A 16,603-nucleotide genomic window follows, 5' to 3' on the forward strand; every position below is an offset into this window, starting at 1 on the left:
AGCAGCTGCACCTGTGCTGCAGCAACTGCAGAGTGGAGACTGCGAAAGTGGAGAGAGGTGAATGCGGAGTGGAGAGAAACCATCAAGGAAGGCTGCAATTGTTTTGGAGAGGTGGTTGTCAGAGCACCTGAAGAACTCTTAAGTTTGGACTGTTTGGGGGAGGGAGAAGAGGCCGGAAGACTTGGGTGGGGCTGCCAAATCCAGTAGGGGCCCCTGTATTTGTATTGGTGCTTCCAACTGGCAGTTGGATCAAACATCCCTTTCAGCCTTTCTCTCCCTTCCTCCACTCAGTCACCTATCCTCCCCTTTTCCTTTACCTTCCTACCCCTATCCTCCTCTACTCCCACTCCACTTTGTTTAAAGTTTGTTTGTTTTTTGTTTCAATTGTGTAAATTTGCTTTGTTTCTTGGGGGTGGACGTGGCTCTTAGACCCCATGGCAAGCCCTCCTTCGCCGGTGGCGGGGCCTTCCCGTACATATGCTGCTGCGGCTGCTGCAGCTGCACCTGTTGCCCCGTCACCGTTTGCTTTATTAACATCAAAGCATGGGGGTCAAGAGCTACATCCACCCGAACATGACTATAGAGGCATGTGTGAAAGCAATGGCCGAGGTTGTCGGCCCTTCGGCCATTGTTGCAGCCTCTAAAATGTACGGGAAGGCAGTGTTATTCCTGAGGACCGAGCGGGCGGTGTCCCTGGCTCTGAGCAAGGGGCTCACCGTGGGCGGGACCTTTCTGCCAGTGGACCGCCTGGAGGCCACTGCGCAAAGGCTCATTCTATCCAATGTCCCGCCCTTCATTCCTGGTGAGCTCCTCCTTCCCCACCTGCACCATCTGGGGGAGGTAAAGACGGGGCTCACCCCAGTCCCGCTCGGTTTTCAGGAGAACGGCCTCCGACACGTGTACTCCTTCTGCCGCCAGTTATTCATGCAGCTGGCGCGGGAGGAGGTTACAGAGGGCCACTTTAATGTAGAGTTCCAGGGGACGGCCTACCGCGTCTTCTGGACCTTGGATGGGGTGCGGTGCCATGTCTGTACGGGGGTGGGGCATGTTGGTAAGAACTGCCCCAACCTCCCGGCTGCCAACTCCAACTCGGCGGCCCGGGGTGGCGCCGCTGCACCTCCTCCCACCCACCTCCCCCCACATCTCCACCAGATACCATTCAGTCGGTACCGGAGGCTGTGGTTTTCACGGCCTCCGGCAGGGAGTGGGGTGACCGTCCAAGTGGAAGGAAGGCACGGAGGAGAAATAAACATCGAGAGGCGCGTCCCCTGGACACCGTGACACTATCCGAGTCTGAGCTCAGCACAAAGCCCGATCTCGGGGAGTCAACTTGCCCCAGGGTTGGGCTCAGGCCCAGGGTGAATAAAAAAAGAGTGCGGAGGTGGAGGCCTCTGATGACATGGAGGTCTCTGAGCCTCCGCACCCAACTGGGAAAAAGAGGAGAAGGCACCCCTCCACAGAGGTAACAAGGGGCCCTGAGGCGCAGGGTCCATCTGTTGGAGGGGAGCTGTCTCCTGTTTCGGGTCCCCAGGTTTCCCCTACCGGCACCACCAAGGCTACAAAGTCCGGGCAGGAGCTCCCTATTCCTCAGGATGGAGTGGAGGGGGAGACACCTGTACATGTGGCCCCTCCAGGGGAAGCCAGTGGAGCCCTGCTTGTTGTGGGGGAGCCTGGGGACGCCGCCCATTCTGCCACTGCTACTGGGTCGGGTGCCCTGAGTAGAGGGGAGGGCGGGGCCCCAAAGGGTCGGCTGTCCCAGCCGGAGTCCACCACCAACCAGGAGACACCCGACTGGTTATAACCGAGAATGCTGCCCCATCTGCTGGGCCTGTGGGTGCTGGCGGAGCGGGAGATGGCCTCCTCGCTCCGCCTCCGGTCTCGGCTCTGGCTGGATTTCCGGAGTCGGGAACTTCTGTCTCCCCTGGACCACTCATTGGCCTGTGGAGGGGGGTTCTTGGACTGCTGGCACCCACAGGCTCCAGTTTCACAATAGAACCCAGAGAGGAGTCCTCCGCCATCGATTCTGGGGGTGGGATCGTGACGGAGGCAGGATCAGCTGGCGCGGCCGGGACGTCCGCCCCACAGTGTGTGGTGGATGTGTCGGCCGCTGGCGGTGACGACCCGGAGGAGGATGGGGATTCAGTGTGGGGCACGGAGGATGATCTTCATTCCATCGCCAGTGAGGTGGTGGAGTCCCTCGTGCCTCCCACCGAATCTCCTCTCATCCCCACGGCGGAACTCCGGGATTTCCTCGCGGCTTGCAGGAAAGGGAGATATGCAGTGAGCTTTCTGCAGGAAACTCACACCATTCTGGGAGACGAAGCCACCTGGCTCCTGGAGTGGCAGGGTAGGGACTACATGAGTCACCTCACCCCTATTTCTAGTGGGGTGGCTATCCTGTAGGCCCCGACTTTTCAGCCGGAGATCTTGGGGGTCAGAGAGCTTGTGCCAGGCCGTTTGCTCCACCTCGCCGTTTGCCTGGGTAGTGTGTGCTCCACTTTGTGAACCTGTACGCACCTATGCCCGGCGCGTTGCAAGTGCGCTTCTTTGAAGAAGTGTCCACTCTGTTGAGCTCTATCGATAGCAGCAAGTGCATCATTCTCCGAGCGGTGGGGGGCGGATTTTAATTGTATTCTCGAGGTGAGGAATCGCTCCGGTCCCCTGCACGGCCAAGTGTCGGTGGAGAGGTTGAGGGATCTGATCAGCTCCCTCAACCTGGTGGACGTCTGGCAGAATTTCCATCCCGACTCCAGCACCTTCACCTGGAGGTCTGGAGGAGGAGGGTCCCGAATTGATCACCTCTACATTTTGCAGGCACACGTCTCGGAGGCCTCCATGCGGCTGGTGTCGTGCCCGGACCACCACCTGGTGTGGGTGGAGTTCACTGCGCTCCACATGCGGGCGGGGTCCGCGTACTGGCACTTTAGCAACCGGCTGCTGGAGGACGAGCGATTCCGGGACTCGTTCCGTCGATTCTGGGCCGACTGGAGAAGGAAGCAGTGGGGCTTCCCCTCCTTGAGGCTATGGTGGGATGTGGGTCTCCTTGAGGCTATGGTGGGATGTGGGCAAGACTCACATCCGCGTCTTCTGTCAGGAGTACGCGAAGGGGTCGACCAAGAGGCAGGAAGCCGAGATCGGGTGCCTAGAAAGGGAGGTGCTCGACTTGGAGTCTCGCCTCGGTCATGCCGTCGTGGATCCGGCCCTGTGGCAGGCGTACAAAAAGAAGGGCGCGCTGAGGGACCTGCAGCTCGCAGGGTCCCAAGGCATCTACTTGAGGTCGTGGATCCAGATCCTGGAAGATTTGGACCAACCCTCACCCTTCTTCTACTCGATGGAAAAATAGCGGGGGGTATGAAAGCAGCTCGTTGAGCTGCTGGCCCTGATCAGATCTGTGATGGCCGACGACGGACCCTCCATCACGGATCTGGAGGGAATGGGCCTCCTGGTCCATACCTGTTAGAGTGCATTGTTCTCTCCGATCCGTCTAGTGAGGACGCGGGCAGAGTGTCTGGTCAAAGTTAACGGGTCCTTGATGGCGCTTCTTTGCTTTGGGAGAGGAGTGCGTCAGGGATGCCCCATGTCCGGCCAAACTGAGATGAGGAGAAATTTCTTCACCCAGAGAATGGTGAACCTGTGGAATTCACTACCACAGAAAGCAATTGAGGCCAAAACATTGTATGTTTTCAAGAAGGAGTTAGATATAGCTCTTGGGTTTAAAGGGATCAAAGGATATGGGGCGAAAGTGGGAACAGTCTACTGAGTTGGATGATCAGCCATGATCATAATGAATGGCGGAGCAGGTTCGAAGGGCCAAATGGCCTACTCCTGCTCCTATTTTCGATGTTTCTACCTGCGTGGAGCCATTCCTGGGCCTGCTTCGCAGGAGGTTGACGGGATTGGTTCTGCGTGGGCTGGCCATGCGGGTCCTCTCGGCTTATGCTGATGATGTGCTCCTTCCATTGACTTGCGGAGGATGCACGACTGCCAGCAGACCTTTTCTGCCGGGTCTTCCGCAAGGATCAATTGGGAGAAATGTTCCAGACTCCTGGTGGGTCAGTGGCGGGTAGATGCCCTACCAGAGGATTTAACACCTTTTGCATGGAGCACCACGCACCTCCTCTATCTGGGAGTCCACCTTTGCCCCACTCAGGAAACCTGGCCGGCAAACTGGCAGGAGTTGGAGACGAAAGTCACCACTTGGCTGGGGTGCTGGAAAGGACTGCTCCGAGTGCTTTCCTACAGGGGCCGAGCGCTGGTCATAAATCAACTGGTGGCTTCGATGTTGTGGAACCAATTGGTCACTTTGGCCCCGCCCCCTGCATTTGCCACCAAGATCCAGAAGAAGCTCGTTGATTTCTTCTGGGGCATGAGGAAATATTGGGTCTCTGCCGCGGTCCTGAGCCTCCCGATTGAGGAGGGCTGCCAATCGCTGGTGTGCATCCGCACCCAGGCTGCAACTCTCTGCCTTCGGACCCTGCAGAGATACCTGTACATCGAGCGTCCTCCCAGTTGGTGTGCATAGGAAACGTATTTTTTCCGCCAGGGACACAGCCTTCAAGACGACCTGCAGCTCCCGGCAGAGAACGTTGGCCGCACCTCTCTGAATAGATCCTGGTAAAAGACAGGCAGCTCCCTCAGAGTCTGGAACATGGTTGCCTCCAGTCAGGGTGCTCCAGCGCCGGCGGAGGAGAGCACCTCAGCTGTTCGAGCGGTCGGCTCCGAGAAACGACAGACAGGCAGAAGAGTAACCGAAGCCCCCAGAACACCCCTCACTGCGGTGCTCGGGAGTGCAGAGTGCTCCCAGCCGAGCTGTCCCCTGTTCAGCCAGAACTGCTCATCGGACCCAGGCCCCAAAACCCTCCTCAGGAACCAGTTCCACACAACCCAAGCAGCCTCTCGGAAATGCCCTCCGTGTCTGCACACTCTCCACTTCCTCGCCCTCGTCAGCCACCCAGACATGCCATGGTGGTCTGTGTTGCCATCTAGTGGCGAGGCAAAACCCCAGTAGAGGTATCTCTGTGCGGGACTCCTCCACTTTACCTCGGGACCTGGGGTTCCGTGCAATAGACTTTTAAGCAGGTTCACGGACTCCTAGGCTGCCTGTAATTTCTGCGGCTTGGACGAGTCTGTGTTCCATGAATACATGGAATGTGTACAGTTGCAGCCCCAATTTGAGTATTTAAAGGGGCTGCTCCTCATGTTTTGGCTGCACTTCAGTCCCACGCTCCTGATCTTTGGGCACCCGGTGCGGAGGGGGTGTGGGCCGGGAGGAGGATCTCCTCGTCGATCTGCTCCTGGGCCTGGCCAAGGTGGCAATTCACAGGTCCAGGCTGCAGGCAGTCGAGGGAGGCCCATCCGCCCTGATTGCCTGTCCCTCTTCTGCAGTTACGTTCATACCCGGGTGTCCCTGGAGAAGGAGCATGCAGTGTCCGCTGGCTCACTTGAGGCCTTTCGCGACCAGTGGACACTGCAGGGGCTGGAGTGCATTGATATCGAAAATGTTATTCTAATTTGAGTTTTTGTTTTATTTATTCAATTTTAATAAAATTATTTATTTGTAAAGTGTATATAAAGGGGGCCTGGGGAATAAAGGCCCCCTCGACAAATAATATAGAAAAGGGGCCTGGGGTATAAAGGCTTCAAAAAAAAGAGAAAAAAACAGGGTTAGTTACAGAGTAAAGGTCCGTCTATACAATCCCAGGTAGATGGTGGGAATCGCTCCCCAGATAACATTGTTTGTGTGCAGACTGAGGAAAGCCCGAGTGCTTTCACTCCTGTGGAATTTCCGTCCTGTTGAGAGGGAATAGTGAGCGAGACTGTAAAAAAAAAAAAGGGTCAGATAGAGTAAAGCTCCCTCTACACTGTCCCATCAAACACTCTGAGGGCAGGCACAGCCCAACTGGTTTTTGCTGGTGTTTATGCTCCACACAAGCCTCCTCCCACCCATCTTCATCTCACCCTATCAGCATTTTCTCCCTCATGTGTTTATTTCGTTTCCCCTTAAATACAGCTGTGCTCACCTCAACCAGTCCATGTGTTAGCAGGTTCCACATTCTAAACATTCTCTGAGGAAAGAATCTTTTCCTGAATTCCTTGTTTTTTTTTGTTCATTCATGGGATGTGGGCATTGCTGGCTAGGCCAGCATTTATTGCCCATCCCTAATTGCCCTTGAGAAGGTGGTGGTGAGCTGCCTTCTTGAACCGCTGAAGTCCATGTGAGGTAGGTACACCCACAGTGCTGTTAGGAACAGAGTTCCAGGATTTTGACCCAGCGACAGTGAAGGAACGGCGATGTAGTTCCAAGTCAGGATGGTGTGTGACTTGGAGGGGAACTTGCAGGTGGTGGTGTTCCCATGCATCTGCTGCTCTTGTCCTTCTCATTGGTACAGGTCGTGGGTTTAGAAGGTGCTGTTGAAGGAGCCTTGGTGTGTTGCTGCAGTGCATCTTGTAGATCGTACACACTGCTGCCACTGTGCCTCGGTGGTAGAGGGAGTGAATGTTTGTAGATGGTGTGCCAATCAAGCGGGCTGCTTTGTTCTGGATGGTGTCAAGCTTCTTGAGTGTTGTTGGAGCTGCACCCATCCAGGCAAGTGGAGAGTATTCCATCACACTCCTAACTTGTGCCTTGTAGCTGGTGGACAGGCTTTGGGGAGTCAGGAGGTGAATTACTCACCGCAGGAGTCCTAGTCTCTGACCTGCTCTTGTAGCCATGGTATTTATATGGCTACTCCAGTTCAGTTTCTGGTCAATGGTAGCCGCTAGGATGTTGATAGTGGGGGATTCAGTGATGGTAATGCCATTGAATGTCAAGGGGAGATGGTTAAATCCTCTCTTGTTGGAGATGGTCATTGCCTGGCACTTGTGTGGTGCAAATGTTACTTGCCACTTATCAGCCCAAGCCTGGATATTGTCCAGGTCTTGCTGCATTTCTACACACACTGCTTCAGTATCTGAGGAGTCGCGAATGGTGCTGAACATTGTGCAATCATCAGTGAACATCCCCACTTCTGACCTTATGATTGAAGGAAGGTCATTGATGAAGCAGCTGAAGATGGTTGGGCCTAGGACATTACCCTGAGGAACTCCTGCACTGATGTCCAGGAGCTGAGATGATTGACCTCCAATAACCACAGCCATCTTCCTTTGCGCTCGGTATGACTCCAACCAGCAGAGCGTTTTCCCCTGATTCCCATTGACTTCAGTCTTTCTAGGGCACCTTGATGCCATACTCGGTCAAATGCTGCCTTGATGTCAAGGGCAGTCACTCTCACCTCACCTCTTAAGTTCAGTTCTTTTGTCCATGTTTGAACCAAGGCTGAAATGAGGTCAGGAGCTGAGTGGCCCTGGCAGAACCCAAACTGAGCGTCACTGAGCAGGTTATTGCTAATCAAGTGCTACTTGATGGCACTGTTGATGACACCTTCCATCACTTTACTGATGATTGAGAGTAGACTGATGGGGCGATAATTAGCCGGGTTGGTCTTGTTCTGATTTATGTGTACAGGACATACCTGGACAATTTTCCACATTGCCGGCTAGATGCCAGTGTTGGGAACAGCTTGGCTCGGGGTGCGGCAAGATCTGGAGCACAGGTCTTCAGTACTATTGCCGGATATTGTTAGGACCCATAGCCTTTGCAGTATCCAGTGCCTTCAGTCGTTTCTTTATATCACGTGGAGTGAATCGAATGGGCTGTAATGCTGGGGACTTCAGGAGGGGGCCGAGTTGGATCATCAACTTGGCACTTCTGGCTGAAGATTGTTCCAAATGCTTCAGCCTTATCTTTCGCACTGATGTGCTGGGCTCCCCCATCATTGAGGATGGGGATATTTGTGGAGCCACCTCCTCCAGTTAGTTGTTTAATTGTCCACCACCATTCATAACTGGATGTGGCAGGACTGCAGAGGTTAGATCTGATCCGTTGGTTTTGGGATCACTTAGCTCTGTCTATTGCATGTTGCTTATGTGTAGTTTTATATTTATGGTCTATGGTTTCAATTCCTTCACATCTCCTGTACGTCTACACTATTGGATCCCTTCATAATTTTAAAGACCTCTGTCGGGTCATCCCTCAGCCTTCTGTTTCTAGAGGGTAGAGCCCCAGCCTGTTTAGTCTTTCCTGATAGATAGATGCATAGTAAAGCTTCCAGAATCTCAGAAATGTTACAGTGCAGAAGGAGGCCATTCGGCCTATCGTGTCCACACTGGCTCTTTGAAAGAGCAATTCCCTCAGTCCCATTCCCCTGCCTTCTCCCGCTAACCCTGCACATTCTTTCTTTTCATATAACCGTCTATTTCCCTTTTAAATGTTTCAATTGAACCTGCCTCCACCACATTCGCAGGCAGTGCATTCCAGACCTTAACCACTTGCTGTGTGAAAAAGCTTTCTCCTCATGTCACTTTTGCCTCTCTTACAAAATACTTTCAATCTGTGCCCTCTCGTTCTCAATCCTTACACGAGTGGGAACAGTTTCTCCCTATCTACTCTGTCTAGACCCCTCATGATTTTGAAAACCTCTATCAAATCAACTCTCAGCCTTCTCTCCTCCAAGGAAAACAGTCCGAACTTCTCCAGTCTATCTTCATAACCGAAATCCCTCATCCCTGGAACCATTCTCCTGAATCTCTTCTGTTCGCTCTCCAATGCCCTCACATCTTTCCTCAAGTGCGGCGCCCAGAATTGGACGCAATACTCCAGCTGAGGCCGTAGTAGTGTCTCCCTCGACACTGTGCCATCAGTTTGATTGAAGACACATATCTGTAGGGAGCCAGTTCAGAAACTGCTCCCCCAGCCTTACCTTCAGCTTTACCATTCCCATTGGTGCTGACACTTTATAAAATTACGAGTGTGCAACTGCTGGAGGAGGTCAGTGAGAGGGGCTGGAGAGCACAGCTGGAGGCTGCTGTCTGGGTCCCCCATCCTGCCCGTATGGAGTGGTGACATGAGGATCCAGGATTACAGGCTGATAAAGCAGCAGCTCATAAATTAAAAGACGAGAATATCTTACACTTTGAAAGGTCAGCAATGTCCAGCAAGTGACAGGACACTGGACCCAAAGTCTCACTACTTGTACCCGCCAGTGAGACTGGCTTGTAAAAAGAGCAGCTTTACACTGCACACCCTCTCATTCACAGAGCCAGAAAAACCACACACAGCATGTAGTACAATGGCATTTATTTACAAAGTCTGACTGGCTGCTGGAGTGTGTGATTTGCACGTTAGCCCCGCATTCTCCATATTTTCCGTCTCAGAGGCCTCACATTTGGCATTCATGTCTTTGGGTCACAACCAGCCAATATAGCAGCTTGATGGGTCCCAGTGATGGACAATAGATAGCCCAAGTCTCTCAGCCTCTGACATTCTTTGTACTTTCACCATCTCACTTGTGGCTTCTGCTGTCGTTCCCAAGGGTTTATCACTCTGAGCAGAAAGCACCGCAGGTGCAACGTTCAGCAGAGGCCTCTCTCTGCATGATGTTCTAGGCTTAGAATCAAAAAATGGTTACAGCACAGAAGAAGGCCATTCAGCCCATCAGGTCCTTAGGAATCTCTGCAAAATCAACTCACCTTGTCCCACTCCCCTGCCTTTTCCCTGCAGCCCTGCAAATTTTTTCTCTTCAGATAATTATCCAGTTCTTTTGAACACCTTGACTGAATCTGCCTCCACCACACTCTCAGGCAGTGCATTCCAGATCCTAACTACTCTGTGTAGAAGCGCTCTTCCTCATGTCGCTTTTACTTCTTTTGCCATTCACCTTAAATCGGTGTCCCCTGATTTTGGATCTTTCGGCCAACGGGAACAATTTCTCCCTATCTACTCTACCCAGATCCCTCATGATTTTGAACAACTCTATCAAAGGTGAATAGAGACAGGGACAGGACTAACCATTATGCCCATTGAGCCTGTACCCCCATTCTATAGACCATTCAGGGGGCTGAGACTAGCCTGGTTTACTTCACAAATCTGTGCAACACTGACACAAACCATTTGTGCTCAGTCAAACACACATACGGACACACACACACATAGAAACATAGAAAATAGGAGCAGGAGTAGGCCATTCAGACTTTCGAGCCTGCTCCACCATTCATTATGATCATGGCTGATCATCCAACTCAGTAACCTGTTCCCGCTCTCCCCCCATATCCTTTGATCCCTTTCACCCCAAAAGCTATATCTAACTCCTTCTTGAAAATATACAATGTTTTGGCCTCAATTGCTTTCTGTGGTAGCAAATTCCACAGGCTCACCACTCTCTGGGTGAAGAAATTTCTCCTCATCTCAGTCCTGAAAGGTTTACCCCGTATCCTTAGACGATAACCCCTGGTTCTGAACTCCAGTGAATATAATCCTAACCGACTCAATCTCTCCTCATACGTCAGTCCTGCCATCCCAGGAATCAGTCTGGTAAACCTTGGCTGCACTCCCTCTATAGCAAGAACATCCTTCCTCAGATAAAGAGATCAAAACTGCACACAATATTCCAGGTGTGGCCTCACCAAGGCCCTGTATAATTGCAGCAAGACATCCCTGCTCCTGTACTCGAATCCTCTCGCTATGAAGGCCAACATGCCATTTGCCTTTTGTACCGCCTGCTGCACCTGCATACTTACCTTCAACGACTGGTGTACGAGAACACCCAGGTCTCATTACATAATCCCCTCTCTCAGTTTGTAGCCGTTAAGATAATAATCTGCCTTCCTGTTTTTGCTACCAAAGTGGATAACCTCACATTTATCCACATTATACTGCATCTGCCATGCATTTGCCCACTCACTCAACTTGTCCAAATCACCCTGAAGCCTCTCTGCATCCTCCTCACCACTCACCCTCCCACCCAGTTTTGTGTCATCTGCAAATTTGGAGATATTACATTTAGTTCCCTCATCTAAATCATTAATATATATTGTAAATAGCTGGGGTTCTAGCACCGATCCCTGCGGTACCCCACTAATCACTGCCTGCCATTCGGAAAAAGACCCATTTATCCCTGTTCTTTGTTTCCGTCTGCCAACCATCGCAATACACTACCCCCAATCCCATGCGCTTTAATTTTACACGCTAATCTCTTATGTGGGACTTTGTCAACAGCCTTCTGAAAGTCCAAATAAACCACATCCACTGGCTGTCCCCCATCAACTCTACGACTTACATCCTCGAAGAATTCTAGTAGATTTGTCAAGCATGATTACCCTTTCGTAAATCCATGCTGACTCTGCCCGATTCTACCACTGTTCTCCAAGTGCTCTGCTATAAAATCTTTGATAACAGACTCTAGAATTGTCCCCACAACCGACGTCAAGCTGACTGGTCTATAGTTCCCTGATTTCTCTCTCCCTCCCTTTTTAAATAGTGGGGTTACATTAGCTACCCTCCAATCTGTAGGAACTGTTCCAGAGTCTACAGACTCTTGGAAGATGACCACCAATGCATCCATTATTTCTAGGGCCATTTCCTTAAGTACTCTGGGATGTGGATTATCAGGCCCTGGGGATTTATTGGCTTCAATCCCATCAATTTCCCCAACACCAATTCTCTACTCATACTGACTTCCTTCAGTTCCTCCCTCTCACTAAATCTGATGTTCCCCAACATTTCTGGTATGATATTTGTGTCCTCCTTTGTGAAGACAGAACCAAAGTATGCATTTAGTTGGTCAGGCATTTCTTTGTTCCCCATAATAAATTCCCCTGTTTCTGACTGTAAGGGACACACACAACCACACACTTCATCTCACTGAAAAAGCAAAAAAGAATTATAAGAGCAAATGAACCATAACTGCACATGGGGACACAACAAAGTGTAGAAATGCAGTAGACATAGGGAATTCGATAGACAGGCATTATTGCAACTACTGATGAAAGTCTCTCTTGGTGTTTCTTCTGTGGTGCCAGTGTAAAGGACATCACTATACAGGTGCAGAACATTTTGCAAGGAGAGGATGGAGACCTTAATATTCCTAGCGACAAGCTGTTCAGGAAAGATAGGGAAGGATAAAAAGATGTGAGGCGAGTGATGGGGTGGCAGAAATGATTAAATTATCTAAAGGCGGAACCTAGTTGGTGAACATTAAGGAACAATAGAGGAGCTATTATGTTACAGGCTGTATACTCTTGGCCTCCAAATAGTGGGAAGGAGATGGAGGAGCAAATTTGAAGGCAAATTGCAGAAAGATGCAAGAATTACATAGTAATAATAGGGGACTTCAATTATCCTGATATAGATTTGGATTGTAACAGTGTAAAGGGAAAAGAGGGATGGAATTCCTGAAATGCTAACAGGGGGAATTTTTTGATCAGTGTGTTTCCAGCCCAATGAGGAAGAAAGCAGTGCTGGGTCTAGTGGGCAAGTGCAGCATGCTTCAGTTTCAGGTTTAGAACAGTTATGGAAAAGGAAAATGAAAAATCAAGTGTTAAAATATTCATTTGGAGGAGGGCTAACTTAAATGAGTTGAAAAGGGATCCTTCACAGTGGGTTTGGAAACAATGACTGACAGATAAAACATTAAATGGGCAATGGGAGGCCCTTCAAAGAGGAGATAGACTAGACAGGCACAGACTAGACACATTCCTATGATAGAGAAAGGAAGGGCATCCAAAGCTAGAGATCCCTGGATGGCTAAAGACTTAGAGATTAACATGAAACAGAAAAAGGAAGCTTCATATTTCAGTAGAAAACCATATCAAACACAGAGGAGAACGGAAAAAGGAAATAAGAGAAGCAGAGTGTATGATAATAGATTAGTGACTAACATAGAAAGGAACCTTTTATAAACATAGAAATAGTAAAAGGGTAGCATGAGGCCAATTATGGACTAAAACGTTCTTTATGTGGAGGCAGAGGTACGAAATGAGTATTTTGCATCTGACTTCACTAAACAAGATGCTGACAATATAAAGGAGGATTCGAAGTAGGAAAGTCACTTGGTCTGGATGGGATGCATCCGAGGTTGCTGAAGGAAGTAAGGGTGGAAACTGGGGAGTTCCTGGCTACAACTTTCCAATCCTCACTTGGTCTGAGAATGGTCCCAGAGGACTGGAGGATTACAAATGTTACACCTCTGTTCAAAAAAGGGGAAGAGGCATAAACACTGTAAAGACAGGCCAGTCAGACCAATGATGGTGGTGGGGAAACTTTGAGAAACATTATTCTGGGACAAAATTAATTAGCACTTGGTAAAATATGGGTTAATAAATGAAATCCAACAGAGATTTGTTAAGAGGCAAATCGTGTTTGACTAACTGGATAGAGTTCTTTGATGAATTAAAGGAGAGGCTTGGTGATGGTAATGTGGTTGATGTTTTATTTATGGACTTTCAAACATTGGATGAAGTAGCACATACTAAACTTGTCAGCAACATTAAAGCCCATGGATAAAGGGACAGCAGCTGCATGGATACAAAATTGAATAAGGGACAGAAAGCAGAGAATAGTGCTGAACAGTTGTTTCTCAGACTAGGGGGAAGTAAACAGTGGTGTTTCCCAGATATTAAGACCACTGCTCTTTTTGATATATATTGATGGCCTGGTCTTAAATATACAGGACATTAGTTCAAAGACTGAAGATGACATGTAGCTTGGCAATGTAGTAAACAGTGAAGTGGACAGACTTCAGAAGGACATAGACAAACTGGTAAAACAGACAGACACATGACAGATGAAGGTTGATGCAGGGGCAGCGTGAATTATATATTTTGGAAGGAAGAATGAGGAGAGACAAAATAAACTAAATGGTTGAATTTTAATGTGCTACAGGAGCAGAGAGACCTAGGGGTGTACATACACAAGCCTGTGAAGGTGTTAGGACAGTTAAAAACGCTGGTTGAAAGGCATACGGAATTCCTGGCTTCATTAATACAGTACAAAAGATCAGGCACTATCTCACTGAATGGTGGAGCAGGTTTGAGGGGCCTTAAGATCTACTCCTGTTCTTATTTCTTGTGTTCTTAAAAGTAAAGAAGTTATGCTAAACCTTTATAAAACACTTGTTAAAGCCTCAGCTGGAGTTTTGTGGCCAATTCTCGGCCACAGGAAATTGGGAATACCATGACCTCAAAGTTCCCCTCCAAGTCACACACCATCCTGACTTGGAAATGTATCATCCATTCCTTCATCATCGCTGGGTCAAAATCCTCAAGCTCCCTAGCTAACACATTTTAGGAAGGAAGCAAAAGCCTTAACAGTATGCAGAGAAGATTTACCAGAATGCTACTCGGGACAAAAGACATCAATTACATGGAGAGACTGGAAAAATGCGATTGTTTTGCTTAGAGTAGAGAATGTTAAAAGGAGATTTGGTAGAGGTGTTCAAAATCATGAAGGGCTTTGAGAGAATAAATAAAGAGAAATTCTGCAGTCAAATAAACATGACCAGACTTTGTGCCTTTTTTTAATTCAATGAAGTGTGGTGGGCAGTAATTCACTGGTGCATTCTCCATGTCAATGCCTCGACCAGAGTCGACTTGCCAACCAATCAGCACCCATTTTCTCATGCAGTGTAAATTGTTGCTCCCCTTGAAATTTGGCGTTCTTGAGTCTGTCCTAATGAGTGCAAGACGAAAAGCTTCAACAGCATGTCTCTTTTTTTCAGCAATACTAAAGAGAAACTGTTTCCAAAGGCAGAAGGGTCAGTAACCAGAGTTCACAGATTGAAGATAATTGGTGAAAACATCAGAGGGGACAGAAGGAAAATATTTTTTATGCACTGGGTAGTTATCATCTGGAATGTGCTGTGTGAAAGGGTGGTGGAAGCACATTCAATAATAATTTTCAAAATGCAATTGGACAAGTACTTCAAGGGAACAAAATCTGCAGTGCTATGGGAAAGAGCAGGGGAGTGGAACTTTCAAAGAGCTGGCACAGGAATAATGGGCTGAATGGCCTATTTTTGTGCTGTATCAGTCAATGATTCTATGATTAATCCGCCTTTGTTCCATATTCCTTGATAAACTTAGCAAGCAATAAGCTATTGATCTCAGTCTTGAAAGATCCAACTGATCCTCAGTATCCGCAGCATTTAGTGTGGGGACAGATTTGCAGATATCCACTACCCCTTGTGTGAAAAAGTGCTTCCTGATTTCATCCTTGAATGGCCTAGCTCGAATTGAAAGATTGTATCACCTTGTTCTGGAATCCCTCACCAGAGGAAATAGTATCTCTGTATCTAGCCTATCAAATGTCTTCAGTATAATCAAGAGAAATTATCAGATAGAGCTGGCTGTAGTCAGATGGAAGCTGATCGCATCCCCATGGCTGATATTGCGGAGACACCACAGTACAGTGAGCGACCTCCATCAACTAGAAGGGCAAGAGCAGCAGGAAATTGGGAATACCACGGCCTCAAAGTTCAAGTTGCAGACCCTCCTGACTTGGAAATGTATCATCATTCCTTCATCATCGTTGGATCAAACTCCACGAACTCCCTAGCTAACAGTGCTATGGAAGTACCTTCACCATACAGACTGCAGCGGTTCCAGAAGACGGCTCACCGCCACCTTCTCAAGGGCAATAAATTCTGGACATGTCAGCAATGCCTACATCTTGTGAAAGAATCAAAAAAGCATACAAATAATATGGGGAAAAAGAATGAATTCTTGCAGGGATTTCAGAGGTGAAAATGCAGTGGAGGAAAATGAAGCCATTGCTGGAGATGTCTGGATGGGTAGAATTGGACCCAAGCAAGGGCAGACAGAAGAGAGACGATGAAAGAAGATGGCATGGTCAATGGTGTCAACTACCGCAAACAGGATAAGGAAGAAGAATGCAGAAGGTGTTATTTGTGACTTTAGCCATGGAATTCTCAGTGCTGTGTGAGAAGGGAGGATGCCAGAGTGAAGGCATTCCAATAGGGAGTTTCAGGAGAGATGGGTACAGAGCTGAGGTGACAATACATTCAAGGACCTTACAGAAGGGAAGCTAGAGATGGAATGAGGAGGAGGGAGGCGGATAGTGCTTTAGATGAAATTCACGATGGCTCTCATTGGCTTGGAATTGTTTGAATTAGGTCAGTGATAGCATGGTTTGATTTTAGTGCTAACACAGTTTGGCGTGGACCAATTTGGATTGGATTCAGTGTTGGCATGGATTGGTTTCAATTGGATGAAGCAATGGCATGGATTGGTTTAGATTATATCAGTGACAGTGCAGATTAATTTTGACCAGTTCATTGATGGCATGAATTGGTTTAGATTAATTCAGTCATGGCACGGATTGGTTTAGATTGGATTCAGTGATGGCACAGATCAGTTTGGATTGGATTCAGTGATGGCACAGATTAGTTTAGATTGATTCATTGATGGCACGGACTGGTTTGGTGAAGCTGCTGCAGGCTCCAGTGGCAATGCTGGTAACTTCTGGTCCTTTGGAATATCTCAGGTGTGGAAGGTGCCTTGTGAATCCCTCATGCTTCAGGTTATCTATAAATACAGTTAATGAAAAGTAACTGTGATCAGGGCATTGAACTAACACAGAAACAGGTAGACTATTCAGCTCCTCAAGCTTGCTGCACCATTTAATTAGGTCATGGTTGATCTGTACCTTAACTCCATTTGCTCCGTAATCCTCAATACCCTTAATTAACAAAATCTACAAATCTGTCTTGAA

The 16,603-nt window shown here is 48.7% G+C and overlaps 1 protein-coding gene across 2 annotated transcripts in view; it reads right to left on the reverse strand.

Moving 5' to 3' along the window:
• Nucleotides 1–9,168: 9,168 nt before the first annotated feature.
• Nucleotides 9,169–16,603, reverse strand: part of LOC137368900 (uncharacterized) — a 79,347-nt gene continuing 71,912 nt past the window's right edge. The window contains exon 10 of one of the 2 annotated variants that reach the window (XM_068029165.1): nucleotides 9,169–9,484. The gene's annotated coding sequence lies outside the window, so the exon portion shown is untranslated. Of the gene's footprint in view, nucleotides 16,417–16,603 lie in introns of both variants that reach the window. The other variant, XM_068029164.1, reaches the window with a different exon arrangement.

Source organism: Heterodontus francisci, chromosome 4, assembly GCF_036365525.1.
Source record: "Heterodontus francisci isolate sHetFra1 chromosome 4, sHetFra1.hap1, whole genome shotgun sequence".
Lineage (NCBI taxonomy): Eukaryota > Metazoa > Chordata > Chondrichthyes > Heterodontiformes > Heterodontidae > Heterodontus > Heterodontus francisci.